We start from the raw sequence: 14038 nt of genomic DNA on the forward strand, positions 1-14038 counted from the left end.
CTCTGAGCTCTGCTGCCACAGCCCAGATAAGAAATTCAAAAGTACAAGGTCTTATAACAGTACTATATATGTTAAAATTCCACAGGAAGTCAGAAAACCAGTAGTAATAATGCAAAATGTTTATATGACTTTTCAATAAAAATAAGACATCTTTTATGGGGGAATTATTTGAGTCCTAGAAGTCTTGGGTATAGCTGAGGAATTGCATGCAACTGAAATAGATTTTAATGATTCTGATTCCATCTCCGAAAACATTCCGACCAATACCCGTGACCCAATAGAAAGCAAGTTCCTAGGTGACAAAGGATTCATTTAGTAATTGTCATACCTTGTAGGAGATTCAGTGCTCAATAAATGATTCTTACAATTACCTGTTTATGTAGAAGTACTGTTTTTATCACTGCTATTAAATAGATAAATGGACCAGACTTCACTAGTGAAATCTCTCAAACTCTAGCACTAACTGGATTTGGTTGAAATCCATTAACATTTTCAAAAGATACATTTTATTGATCATTGTTCTGTTTCAAAATGGAAGAATGGGCTAGAAACCAGTCTTAAGGTATATTTTATTAAGCAAATATGTTACCATTAAGGAAAATGCCAGCTGGCTCTTAAATTTATCATGGATGAAGTAGACAAATGCCAAAGGTTGAGTGATGGAGTTAAAACAGAGATCTTATTTCAGTAAATAAATTTTATCAAAAGAAATTCAGTTAGGTTAGATATATCCACTAAAAGAGCTGCAGCAGCATATTTTACAAAGGAAGTTGCAGTGACAGATTGGAAGGTTTGATAGAGTTGTTTTGTACCTTTGAAATTGATGTTCTTGTAGTTAACCTCTGGTAAGTAACAATAGTACTGTGTTCATAATACTACAGAGAACTTTAGAGATGTAAAGATTTATTCTTTTCATGTGCTAATTTATCAGGTCTTTATGTGAATGTGCTGCAGTGGATTTAATGTGGCGGGTAGTATTTTCAGGGAGTAACAATATTGGAATTGCCTTTTAATTTGGTTTTAGTAGTGAGAATTACAATTATATTTTTGATCAGATTCTGAATTTTATCTTTATAGATAAATTTTAGCAATCTACTCCCCTTAAGAAGACAAATCTATTGGGTAAAAATTCCTTAAGAAAATACAGTCTGTTTCCAGATCTATACCCTTTTGTTAGCAAAGTTAATCCAAACTCTACATTGGAAAGAAATCTAGATGAATCACTACTCACTTTTTAAAAATCTGTAATTTGTTGAAAATGTGCCTAGATTTTACCACTCAGCTGAGAATACTCTGATGAAAAGCAAAGCCTATCAAAACCTGTAATTAGCTATTTATATTGGTCTTCTCCTTTGCAATAATGTCCTTTAAGTTTTTTTCCTGGGTTGAAACTGGCAAAAATACCCAGAATAATGGGTAGGACTTAGGATGTCAGAGTTAAGAACAGTGAAAATAATTGAGGTACAATCATTCAGGACTGTTTTGTATTCAGATTTAGTATCTATTATATAACAAGAATTGTGAGGAGTACAATGCCATCATGCCTTCTTCCTCAGAGATACTGAGGCCTCTATATTTAGGAGAGCAAATAGCTACTTGACTGAATGAGCAGTCAGTGGGGTGTAGTGGACATGGCATGCGCTCTGAGTAGGCAGTTTGGGTTCACATTTAACTTACTGCCGTTGAGTAGCTGAATGACCTTGGATACTGTCTTAGTTTGCGGTTCTTCCCAAAGCAAGACCCTAAGATGATAATTTGGGTATGTTCTGAGTATCTATGGCTAAGTAATGACATCTAATGTCTTAAAACAATGACAGCATTTATTTTAATCACAAATCTGCAATTTAGGCATGGCCCAATGGGGACGTCTTGTCTCTTCTCGGCTTATAGCTGGGACAAGAATCATTGGAAGACTTAATCACATGTTTGACATTGATACTGGATGCCGGCTGGAATCTTAGCTGGGTCTGTGGTCTGGAGCACCTACATCTGGCCTTTCTGTGTAGCTGTTTGGCTTCCTCATAGCGGAGTAGCTGGGTTCCAAGAGTTAGCCTCTCAAAAAGGCCAGATGGGAGCTGTACTGCCTGTTATGATCTAGCTTTAGCAATAACGTATGTTTCTTGTGCTACTATCACAGGCCAGCGCAGATTGAAAGGGAAAAAATAAACACTCTACCTCTGTATGGAAAAGCACGAGTGTCACATTGTAAGAAGAGCACATGGAATGGGATATATTGGTGTAGCTGTCTTTGAAAAATATACTTTGTTGGAGGGTACCAGTAGTTTATATGGGAGATGATCTCAGGAAGTTTGGCAAGGGTATGGGGAAGTAAAACAAGGAAGGGAGAAGAGCCACTAAAGGGTATGTTAGTGAGCAGGTTACCACTGTGTGTAACTGGGGCTCAATCTCACCAGGAACCTTTAAAAAATCTGTTTGGAACACACACTGGAATTGCCTCGCTGAAGAACAGGAAGGTAAGGTATTTATTCACTACCTTCTGTCACACATTGGTTAAGGGTTGCTCTTGAAGTGTTAACTCCTTGGTCTTTCAGGCCTGCCTCACAATGTGTTGAGGATACTATGGGGCCAGAAAAATTATTTGGACTGAGTAACATAGCTGCTTGCTGTAGGAAGCTTTTAACTTATACAGAAACTATCCACAAGGCTGTAAGTGACTTCTGAGGTAGGCTGAGGGGTGATAGTTGAGACGTCAATAGCATCTACCACGGACCCATTTCCCAGGCCGCTGTAAAATAGCATCTCATTACAGGACTTATTTTGTGATATGCATTATAGAATTTATAGACAATCAATGGTTGCCTTTCCTACTGATGTTTTTTCCATCTTGGAAAATTAACACTATAGTTGTCAGAGGGCCTAGTTCTTGTATGTAATGTGGCTTTGTTATAGTCATAAAATCATATAAAGTTGTTAAAAACTGGTTTTCCTTTTTCTGTGAGTAATATGTATCTTTTGCAGTTATGAGGAACAAATCTGTAGCTAGAACTTGGCTGCAGTTTGGGAATATTAAAAAGGCTGTGAATACAAATGCTATGGTCTAAATGTGTGCCCCCCCCCAAATTCATGTATTAAAACTTAATCACCAATGTGATTTAATTACATTGGCTTTAGGAGATGATTACGTTATAAGGGCAGAGCTCTCATGAATGGGATTAGCACCCTTATAAAAGAGCTATGAGGGAGCTACTTCCCTTCCTTTGGCTTTTTTTGCCCTTCTACAATGGGAAGACACAGCGTTGATCCCCTCTGGAGGATGCAGCAAGAATGAGCTATCTTGGAAGTAGAGACCAAGCACCCACCAGGCACCAAACCTGCTGGGCACCTTGATCTTGGACTTTCAGCCTCTAGAATTGTGAGAAATAAATTTCATTCTTATAAATTACCCAGTCTCAAGTCTTTTGTTATAGCAGCACAAATGGACAAAGACAATAAAAAAGAGCCATGTTCCTTATTGCTGCTTTAAGATATTTGTGTAGTCTTGTCTAAGTCATTGACTCTCTTGGAGCTTCTGTTTCCTCATCTGGCAAATGGGTAAAATGATGCCTAACTCCCGGGGCTATTGTAAGCAATATATCACATAGAATGACATTGCCCACTCAGGTAACATGAAAATGCACACTCTTTTAATAAATATCAGGTGAATAAATGATGAGGTAATTTGCCTAGAAAGTTGCATTTATAAAATGTTTGTGGTTTATTGTGTTAATGTTCAACTTGATGGCCAGTGTACTTGATTCTTGTACTTCAGTGGGTCAGATTTATCTTTAATATATATGACATCTTACAGTGCAGGTTTTAAGAGCTTTGGCAAATAACAGATCTAAATGCTTAGTGAGTTAACATTCTGATAGAATGTGTGATAGTTCTAACAGTAGAAGGAGGTCTTAATGAATGATCCTGCCTCCATTGCTACCATTGTTATTGCTTTTCTTGCCCCGCCAATGTGTGTACATGTGCTACTAAGTATTAGAGGCAAAGAAGATGAGATAAGAAGATGAAGCAGACAAAAGGGAAAAAATCTTAGAGTAGGGGTGAGATTTGTGCTGTGAGGTTGTGCAGAGTTAGGACTTATGTTAAAAATGTTAAATTCTCCATTCATGATTGGAAGGTTATGGGGACTTAGGCATGAGACAGGCAAATAGGTTCGTTAGCCTTGAGGCAATAGCTACAGCTCCTACCCAGAGAAATATGGACATATTTTCGTTTTGAGAAACTCAGCAGAGTGTAGATGTGGTTAATATTAACCTATATGCACCAATTTATATATTCTTTGGTGTAATTTAAACCACCCACATAGTTTTCCTTTGAAAACACAAACATGTGACCCTCTCAAAATTTTCACCCATGCTCATTGCTTGTGCTTTGGACTCTTGCAAACTAACCTGTGAACTAACTTTCCTGAACTCTTGGGCCTTTGAATGCTCTTAACTTTTAAGACAAGAGCATATAATTTATTAATACAGTTTATCAGTTCTACTTTTGTTATTTAAAAAAACACAAGATTTGAAAAAGTTGGTTTAGGAAACAGGGAGAAGCCTCCTTTTCTTTCTTGTCTCATTTTTTTCTCTTTCTTGTGGCAAAACATTTTTCTACTATTCTGGGGATTCCTTTTCTGTAATCAAGATGCATCGTGGAGAATGGGAGGCAGTGCCTCTTTTTTCATGATTTTGTGGGTCAGGAATTCAGGCAGGCTTTAGCCAGGTGAGTCGTCTTCTCCTTGTGTTGTTGATTGATGATATTCAACTAGTAGCTAGTTTGGTCTGGAGGGTTCAAGACAACTTCACTCATGTCTATCCCCTTGGCAGGGATTGCAGACATGGGCTCATGTAGGTCACTTTCCCTTTATACTCACTGCATCTCTAAATGTTCTCTCCATCACAGTAATCAAGCTTTCTCCATGGTGACTCAGGGTACCAAGGACCCAAGTCTCCTAAAGGCTGGGCACAGTGTCACTTCCACTATTTGAGCTATTTGCGAAAACAGGCAGAGGCCTGCCCAGATTCAACGGATGGGGAAATAGGTCCCATCTCTCAATGGGAGAAATAGAAAATAATTTTTATCCCTTTTAATTAACCACAGTTGAAGATATCAAAACTCACTTATAGAAGCTTTGTCTTTCTTAATCTTAGGTGTGTAGTGTAAGTCTCAAAAGAAAGAGCACAGAGGCCGGGCGCGGTGGCTCAAGCCTGTAATCCCAGCACTTTGGGAGGCCGAGACGGGCGGATCACTAGGTCAGGAGATCGAGACCATCCTGGCTAACACGGTGAAACCCTGTCTCTACTAAAAAATACAAAAAAATAGCCGGGCAAGGTGGCGGGTGTCTGTAGTCCCAGCTACTCAGGAGCTCCTGCTGAGGCAGGAGAATGGCGTAAACCTGGGAGGCGGAGCTTGCAGCTGTCTCTTATACACATCTAGATGTGTATAAGAGACAGGTCTGAAGTCAACATGCTAGGACTGAAATCCTTGTTTTGCCACATTCTAGCTGTGTGACTTTCAGCAAGTTGCATAAACTGTTCATGCCTGAATTTCTTCATTTGGAAAAGGGAATGATGGTCTCTACCTTACAGAGTTGAGAGGATTACCTGAAGTAACACATGTAAAGAATTTAACAGTTATACTTGGAACATGATGAATGTTCTGGGGACAAAGGAGTTCAGCAGCTGGTCTACATTACTTTTGTCTCTCATTACTGGGGAAACGTTCATGGGAAAACAAAAAGGCAGGTGACCTGGCCTGATCTCCTTATAAACATGCTAATAAATGATCTCCTGGTGAATAAACTAATGGTGTTTATGAGAGGAATTCATTTCTATGGACTGCTTTTGGCAGGATATCTCTGGTTGAGAATTGCTTGTGGTAAACACATCTAGGGTCCGTGGATTTAAGGAGCATGGCTCCCGGAAAATGTCATGTAAGCTATGTAACCATCTGGCTGTAAATGGAGATGTTTCGTAACATAAAATACTTCCTGCTATATGAAGTGACTGCATACCTGAGTTGAAGAACTCATCTTTGACCACAAGCCAGTGAGTGCATCTCTAATGTGGGATGGAAGGGACTGGGAAGCAAAGCCTATTTGCTGTGTCCTGAACCTCTCCCTGCTTCACCTAGGCCTTTTAAGTGCTTATATCCTTGAAATTACTAGGAAAGCATGTTGTTGGGTAGACTCTCTGGCTCATGTGGGTCTAATTTAGTAATCTGATCCTTCCCATTAACTCATGCTCAATAAATGCTAATTAAAACAGTTATGGCCGGGCACAATGGCTCATGCCTGTAATCCCAGCACTTTGGGAGGCCGAGGTGGGGGGATCACTTGAGGTCAGGAGTTCAAGACCAGCCTGGCCAACATGGTGAAACCCCGTCTTTACTAAAAATACAAAAATTAGCCAGGTGTGGTGGTGGGCACATGTAATCCTAGCTACCTTGGGAGGCTGAAGTAGGAGAATCACTTGTACCCGGGAGGCAGAGGTTGCAGTGAGCCAAGATCATGCCACTGCACTCCAGCCTGGGTGACAGAGTGAGACTCCGTCTCAAAATAAATAAATAAAACCGTTATTAAGATAATATATAATTTTAATCTTTGGTTTTATCCCATGGAAAAATGAGGAAGGAGAAATAGTCTTAAATATTTCTCTGCCTTTCCTAATTTTACTTTAGTTAAATTACCAGAGGCCTGACAGGATTGTATTTACTTGAGAGCAGGGGATACTATTCTTTGATGGATATCCATACTATCTTGGACCATATAATTATTATATTGCTGATGTGCATTAGTTAGATCTTGAGGTAGTTGGCATTTGTCAAATAGTTCAGGAAGACCAGTTGTGCTATTAAATGATTCATTTCCTGGTTTTTTCAATCATATAATTATGTATTACTTTAAGCCAAAATTCTGAAGTAAGGCTTTGATTTAGAACATGTGTAAGTACAATTTTCATGTTTTCTATGTTGTTGATAATTCCAAATGGTTTCTAATCCAAATACAAATTCTTTTAGGTTTTGGAATTTGCATTACATTTGCATATGGGTATGCCAGAGGTCTAAAACTCTCCACTCTTCAAACAAAGATGTACTGATTAAATCCAGCCCAGGAAGAAATCTCTCCAGCTGCTCCAGATATGCAGTTTACAGGGTACTTTTACATCCGCTTACAAAATAATGTGTGAGGGAGGCAGGGAACCCACCCAAGTCCCCTACCCCATTTCTCTTCCTTCTTGCTGATGACCTTGAATTACTGAATGCTACGGGCCTCTGCAGAAGATGTATGAGATGGCTCTACTTCCTCTCTGACCTTGCTTCATATCTGAAAGAAGTAATTATATAAGGAGGAAGCCTAAAATCCTTTCTTCTGCTAGAAGGACACCACTAGAGAAGTGACCAAATTTAGCATGCATGGAATGGAAACAGTGAGAATGCTGCAAGGTAGTACTTGGAGGATATGACTTCACAAACAAAGCAAAGATTCACTGGGGATAAATAAAGGAAAAAATTAATATTGTCACAAAGAACCTGAAAACAAAAAATATTTTGGATATGCTGCACTGCAGAGACACACATAACAAAGAATAATAATATCTTACAAAGGTATTTTAGAGATTTACCTCATTTGACCCACCCAGTGACACCAAGAGATGGGCTGGACAAAGAATGTTATCGCATTTTTATTAATGAGAAACCAAGGCTTAGAGAGATTGATATACCCCAGCTCCTGAGGTAATGAGAAGTGCAGCTGGGGTTCTTTGTACCTTTAAACCATGTCTGTCTCTCAAATACAAAAGTCATCACATTAATATGCCGAATGATCAAGTGAATTCAATTGAACCAAATTTTACTGAAGCACAGTGCTAGGTACTTTTGGGGATGAACAATATGATTGAGATGCTCTTTCTGTCTTTAAAAATCTTTTAAGTTTGAAGATAAAACAAGTGGCATTCATTCAAATAATCTCAACCAAAGGCAGAATGGTGAAGTATTATACAGGTGACTCGATTTATCTAATTTTTAAGTAATATAATTTAGAAACCTTCTGTCATAATGATATCCCTTTGGATGTGGAAAAATGGAATAATTTATACTCTATTTGCACAGAAGCCAACTTATCACAATAAGAATTATGCTCTTATGTCTGAAAATGAGTGGGACTGTGGCTTAGTTCACTGGTGCATATAAACTAATTCTAGTCCAGGTTGATGAGTAGCTTCCCATTGAAATCTGGCATAAATATTTAGAGAGGTCGTTGAACTACCTGCTACTAGATATTGTTATCGCTGTATGAAGACTGGGTACTTGAACTAAGTGTGGCTTTGAAATGCAAGTTTGTCCTTATTATGTAAATTGGGTCTTATAGTTCTCAGCTGTTTACCCTGAGTACACACAAAGCTTCACTGCAAGGTCCAATGAACGCTCATAGTCTTCTCCAGCTGTCTTGGCAACATCAATTCCTGTGCAAGCCAATAGAATATGTTCTGGCTTTGCCTGTAATATTAAAAAAATAGAAAAGCAAAATGAAACTTATGGATTTTAATTAAGATAATGGGACAGGGAATTTCATGTGAAATAATCTTGGATGTAATGATGTGATATCTTATTTGACCCACGTTTAGCTTTATAAAATAGGAACTTATCAATGAGTTTTAAATCTTGATTATATAATAACATCTGAATAGTATCTTATCATGATAGTAACAGTGAAATTGGAACTAAAAACATCTGTAATACATTATTCTATGTAATACATGAAATAGAGTATTAATAAGAAAGAATAGAAACATGTAATGTAAAACCAAATCATGGTGACCTAAATGAAATAAAAGTTTATTTTTCTCTCGTGTAAAAACAGTTTAGGAGTGGTGGTCCAGGGCAGATATGCTGGTTTTGCCTGCTCTGCTCTTTCGATCACTCTCCTTGCCATGTTCGTTCTTGGCTTCTTGGCTTCCATATGTGAAAGATGGCTGCTGCAACTTCAAGCTTCACAGACCTGTTCTGGGCAGCCAGAAGAAGGAAAGATATATGATGCCACTTGAATCCATCCCCTTTAAAGTGTTCCTAGATGTCCCACCTAGAGACTATGCTTCTATCTCATGGGCTATCACTATCTATAGTATGCTGAGAATTGTGAGCTTCTTCATTGTTTTCCTTCTTCCTCCCTCTGTCTCTAACTTGCCCCCTCTTTCTTCCTTCATATATTGGTGTCATCAGTAATTCAGGGTTTCTGTTATGAGGAAGAAGAGTGAATGTGCAGTAGGCAACTAATAGTCTCTGCTACTGGTAGACTTTCATCTAATAAGTTATTGCTTCTTCCAAACATTAGTGAATATGAAAGTTTACGAATGATAAGAGAAAATGATTTCTATTAAGGCTTAGTATTGACTCCATTGGGACTAAAGTCATGCTGACCAAGTATCTTGGGATTGAAATGATGAGTAACGTTGTTGTTTTTTTTTTTTTTTTTTTTTTTTTTTTTTTTTTTTTTTTTTTTTTTTTTTTTTTTTTGCCGGTATGGTCACATTTTATTTTATTTTATTTTTGACACCGACTTTCACTCTTGTTGCCCAGGCTGGAGTGCAGTGCTGCGATCTCGGCTCACTGCAAGCTGTGCCTCCCGGGTTCAAGCGATTCTCCTGCCTCAGCCTCCCGAGTAGCTGGTATTACTGGCACCCGCCGCCACACCCAGCTAATTTTTTGTATTTTTAGTAGAGATGGGGTTTCACTGTGTTGGCCAGGCAGGTCTCGAACTCCTGACCTCAGGTGATCCGCCCACCTCAGCTTCCCAAAGTGCTGGGATTACAGGCATGAGCCACCACGCCTGGTCGGTCACATTTTATTATTACTATACTTCAAGGATTTTTTTTTACAGTCCTATGACCGCTGTCTCTTATAAAATGAATTTCTTTGCTTTGTATAGTTCGTTGTTGTTCAGAAAATACATTTGCATCTACTGTTTAATTTTTGCCCACTCAACAACCCTACTATGCTGGGGCTGACAGGACAGGAATTATCATCTCAATTTTACAGCTGAGGAAACTGAGTCTCAGAGTTTTAGCGACTAACTCGAGGTCATCCAGGTAGTAAGTAGTGGGCTTGAGATTTGAAACAAATTATTCTATTTCTGAAACCACTTTTCTCTCCTTTACACCAAGTTACATTTCCTTTTCTTTTCTTTTTTTTTTTTGAGATGGAGTCTTGCTCTTGTCGCCCAGGCTCAAGCACAGTGGTACGATCTCAGCTTACTACAGCCTCTGCTTCCCAGATTCAAGCGATTCTCTTGCCTCAGCCTCCCAAGTAGCTGGGATTATGGGCGCCTGCCACCATGCCCTGCTAATTTTTGTATTTTCAGTAGAGACAGGGTTTCGCCATGTTGGCGAGGCTGATCTAGAACTGCTGACCTCGTGATCCACCTGTCTTGGCCTCCTAAAGTGCTGGGATTACAGGCGTGAGCCACGATGTCCGGCACATTTCCTTTTCAATAGGTCTCCCTAGTGGCTTGTCCCAATTGCTTTCCTTGAGCCTGTTTAATTGTAGTTATTCATTACTGAGCTCCCTCTTCTTCCCTGGAGTCTACATTGTTGTCTCTTACACTATTTCATATTCTTTTGTGACTCAAGTGAAGACTGTGGTCAGTTAACCCTGAACATAGATTTTTGGGGTAGACTTGGAGGATTGGTTGTTCCCTCAAGAACTTTGAAACCTCAGCTATTTATGTATTTTTAGAAGTTCATAGAAACAAGACCAAATAAAGACATGGCATGGCTAAAAATGATACTTGTGCAAGATACCTGAAGTGAGACTTGGTCAGGGAAATTGTTAGATGAGCAGATGACCTGTGTCACCTCCCCTTGTCCATGGAGGGGACCATGTTTCAAAGGCTTTCACAAGGTTAGTGGATTATGTTTGCTTGCCCAGAACAGAAAACTACTGGATTGATATCCTAGCAAAGGAGAGAAATAAAATCAATGTTCTCAAGCTTACTTAAAACTCACTTTCAACTCTCTGACTCTTGTGTTTTAGAATACCGGCTTTAAATATCACTTCAGAAATCAGGGAAAAGCACGCAAATTGAACAGTGTTTTGCATCTGTGCTCATGCTCCTGTCATTGGTAATCAGAACTTGACTGTTACAAGAGGACAAGGACTGAGAGATTATGAAACACTTTTACTACTTAGGAAAACGAGGAATCAATGAAAAATCATCTTTCCCAAATTCACCTTCAATATGTATATGGTGTTTTTTGCATTCACTTCCTAGAAGTTTCTGGGATATACTTGTATGTTTTCCTGGATTATGAAATGCTATTCGTGAAGAGTATCTTCCTTCCAGGCATGAAGTGGAATATGGCTATAAATGTTGTCTGTTTTTTAATGAAATTTTCATAGATCCATTGTCTTTACTAATACTAGAGATAAGCCAGGCATACCATTGAGTCACATGGTTCTTTCCAACCTACCTTGTATGATATGGTAGCTGGAGGGTGGGATGGTGAAGACTGAGATGGTGAAGAAAATCAAATAAGAGATTTTCATTTAAATAGCAGCCAGTTATAGTGATAATATTTGATAGAATGAAAATAATACCATTTGATGGTACATTTCAGGCATATGGATACAAATAATGTAATGGTCAGGCATTCTGTTAGATTATACTTCCACATTTGCATCCAAATCACCTCTATGAAGTTAAGCAACTTTCAGGACTGCAGAAATCCATGACTCCAAAGGTTGCCCATTCACGTAATAGACTATGAATATTGTACCCTAAATTTGTATAGTGAACAACTTAGACAACTTTATGTAGTGACTCTCTCATATTCTAGAAGTCCCTGAAATGCAAAGTAATTTTGGGGATAGGAAATCCGTATTGTTGTAATTCCAGTAATTACCTATGCTTTCTGACAAGAAACATTGCAACAACAATGAGTGTCCAGAAATTATAATGATTTCAGTTCTTTTTCCCCTTGAATTTCTATAATATATAACAAATAATAGGAATAGAAACAAAAAAATGAGAAAAGGAAATATTACAATGTGAAGTCTTTTTATTTTCTCTCTGTAATTTATCCATTTTTTCCTAATGTTTTTGCAGACAAGAATAAAAAATACAAACCATTTAAGTATTAGCCAGAGGGTTGGGTGAGGTGCATTGAAAAGCAGGTAATACCACTTTTTTTTTCTTTTTTCCTTTTTTTTTTTTTTGAGACAGAGTTTCGCTCTTGTTGCCCAGGCTGGAGTACAATGGTGAGATCTCGGCTCACTGCAACCTCCGCCTCCCAGGTCCAAGCGATTCTCCTGCTTCAACCTCCTGAGTAGCTGGGATTACAGGCATGTGCCACCACACCTGGTAATTTTGTATTTTTAGTAGAGACGGGGTTTCTCCATGTTGGTCAGGCTGGTCTCGAACTCCCGATCTCAGTTGATCCTCCCACCTCGGCCTCCCAAAGTGCTGGGATTACAGGCGTGAGCCACTGTGCCCGGCCAACACCACATTTACACTCCTCTTTTGGATTTGATGAGTATTGAAGATGTGGCGCATGCGGGCACAAGGAGTTGTTGCCTCCCTACAGCAAAGCATTGCTAGCACCCAAATGTGTTTTAGGGTTTCCCTTCAATGTGTTCATGTATTTTTTATCAGCAATAGTTCAGTGATCTCATTCAGAATACAAATATATTCATTTTTATAACTCCCCAGTACCTAGAACAATGTTTTCCAAGAATAAACACTCAAATTGTTTATATTTTTATTCAAGTACTAAATGGAAATGTATATAGAAATCCACATAGCAGGATTCTCTAGGCCATGTCACATTGCCAGAGATTCAGTAAGTTGAATGGTACATTATCCCTCTCTCTCATAGTATGTTTTCCTGGCACCTTGATATGTTACTGATAATAGCTTGATTGTGTGAATTCTTAAAAAAAAATTATTCCACTTGGAAATTTTATTTGTGATCACATTCTTTCAATTGCCTATCCATCACTTTCACTGAAAAAATTATACAATATCTGAACCAAAAAGAATTTTAAACCATAATGCTCATTGTACTATTAATTGGTCTAGAAATGAGGGTCTTGGTTATCACGTTTTATCTCTTAATGACTTCATTGAGTGTTTCTCTTAAAGCAAAAAAGATCCCTTGTTTCATTAGATTACATGCCCTAGAATTAGAAATTCCCTTTGTTTGTTCTATAAATACAGTGAAGAAAAAAATATGCATTGAAGAACAAGGCACCTCTACAGTTTTCGGATCCAGGGAAGGAGGGGAAGGTCAAGTGCAGCAAACACACTGGTTATGGTTTGGTAGGTTGCAGGAAACCTGTGTTGATGAAAAGTCAAACTCTGTAAAATATTTGAAGAGATTTATTCTGAGCCAAATATGAGTGACCATGGCCTGTGACACAGACCTCAGGAGGTCCTGAGACCATGTGCCCAAGGTGGTTGGGGTGCAGCTTTGTTTTATACATTTTGGGGAGGCATGGGACATCAATCAAATACATTTAAGAAATACTTTGGTTTGGTTCAGAAGGGCAGGACAACTCAAAAGTTGGGGGGTGGGGCTCCAGGCTCCAGGTAAATTTACACATTTTCTGGTTGACAATTGGATGAGTTTGTCTAAAGACCTAGGATGATAGAAAGGAAATGTTCGGGTTAAGATAAAAGATTGTGGAGACCAAGGTTCTTTTGAAGTCTTATAGTGGCTGCCCTTAGAGAGAATTGATGACAGATGTTTCCTATTCAGATCTTTGAAAGGTGCTAGACTCTTTTTTTAATTTTTTTATTTTTTCAGACAGAATTTCACCCTTGTTGACCAGGCTGGAGTGTAACGGCGTGATCTTGGCTCACTGCAACCTCTACCTCCCAGGTTCAAGCAATTCTCCTGCCTCAGCCTCCTGAGTAGCTGGGATTACAGGCATGCACTACCACACCCAGCTAATTTTGTATTTTTAGTGGAGATGGAGTTTCTCCATGTTGAGGCTGGTCTGGAACTCCTGATCTCAGGTGATCCGCCTGCCTTGGCCTCCCAAG

Source organism: Mandrillus leucophaeus, unplaced genomic scaffold (assembly GCF_000951045.1).
Source record: "Mandrillus leucophaeus isolate KB7577 unplaced genomic scaffold, Mleu.le_1.0 Scaffold321, whole genome shotgun sequence".
In the NCBI taxonomy this organism is placed as follows: Eukaryota; Metazoa; Chordata; class Mammalia; order Primates; family Cercopithecidae; genus Mandrillus; species Mandrillus leucophaeus.